General features: G+C 32.3%; 1 non-coding gene across 1 annotated transcript; it reads right to left on the bottom strand.

Moving 5' to 3' along the window:
• Positions 1–152: 152 nt before the first annotated feature.
• On the bottom strand, positions 153–224 carry TRNAT-GGU (transfer RNA threonine (anticodon GGU)). Its single transcript has one exon. It is a non-coding gene; the product is annotated as a tRNA-Thr (tRNA).
• Between the last annotated feature and the right edge of the window lie 1,117 nt (positions 225–1,341).

Here is a 1,341-nt window from a genome sequence, read left to right on the forward strand (position 1 = left end):
TAATAACTTATTAGAGTTAAATTATACAGTTTCTAATTAAATTATTATACATATACAGTTGGTTTTTTATTACCAATAAAAACAACACCCCTATTCTTCGTTTAAATATGAATACTACTATTTCACTGGAGTTTTATGAAAAAAAAGCCAAAAGCCCCTTATCGGATTTGAACCGATGACTTACGCCTTACCATGGCGTTACTCTACCACTGAGTTAAAAGGGCCGTTCGATTCAATTACTGAATGAATCGATAAGATCTATTTATATATATATATATAAGTATAAGTTATATATATATAAGTATATGCAGTAGACTCATAGTGGCTAGTAGCTCATTCAGGAATGAGAATTCTAATTTACTTAACGTGTAGAGGGTAAAATGGGTTTATTGATATTGGATTTGATAAATATCAATGCAATGAATTGTTTCAAGGCCGATCATAATTGGCTTATCAGAACAGAACGAAATTCATTTATTTGATTTGATTAATAGATGTACCTTAGCAATTCGACATGGATCCAATATATTTTATCGAAACATGTGATGAAGAGATTTGCTTTGTCCACCGAACCCAATTTTTAGAAAAAAAAAAAAACACACATAATTTTCGATAACTTCTTGCTCCCTCTTCCCAAAATTCCAGATTTACTTTTTGTTAATTTCCTGGCTTAGTGTGAGATAGAAATACGCCTGTCTCGTCTTAATCTTAATAATGAGTGAATCAATGAATGAAAGTGGAAGAAACTGAAGAATGAAAGTGGAAGAAATGAAGTTTAACTCCCCTTTTTATGTTTATGTCAGACCAATCACTTCCCGAAAGGATCTTATACTTTGTATTATTAATATAATCTAGTTTCTTTTTATAATATCGATTTATATAATATAATAATATAATAGATTGAATTTATCTAATTTATTTCTATATCTAATTTATTTCTATATAGAATAGAGTGGCGATTCAAATGAATGATTTATGAGTATAAATCATGAATCAAAAATGGAAAATCATAAAAGATGGAAAAAGCTTTCGGATCTAGTCATATCATTCCATTATATTGACAATTTCAAAAAACTGTTCATACTATGAGCATAGTATGATGTCGGTCAGGCAAATATGCCCCCATCGTCTAGCGGTTCAGGACATCTCTCTTTCAAGGAGGCAGCGGGGATTCGACTTCCCCTGGGGGTAGGGTACTACGAAAGGAAGTTGATCATGGATTATCAATAAACCTATAATTGATTCTTCCTGGGTCGATGCCCGAGCGGTTAATGGGGACGGACTGTAAATTCGTTGGCAATATGTCTACGCTGGTTCAAATCCAGCTCGGCCCAATAATTC

Source organism: Durio zibethinus, unplaced genomic scaffold, assembly GCF_047325235.1.
Source record: "Durio zibethinus cultivar Kanyao isolate XHJ-2024 unplaced genomic scaffold, ASM4732523v1 HiC_scaffold_295, whole genome shotgun sequence".
NCBI classification, from domain to species: Eukaryota; Viridiplantae; Streptophyta; class Magnoliopsida; order Malvales; family Malvaceae; genus Durio; species Durio zibethinus.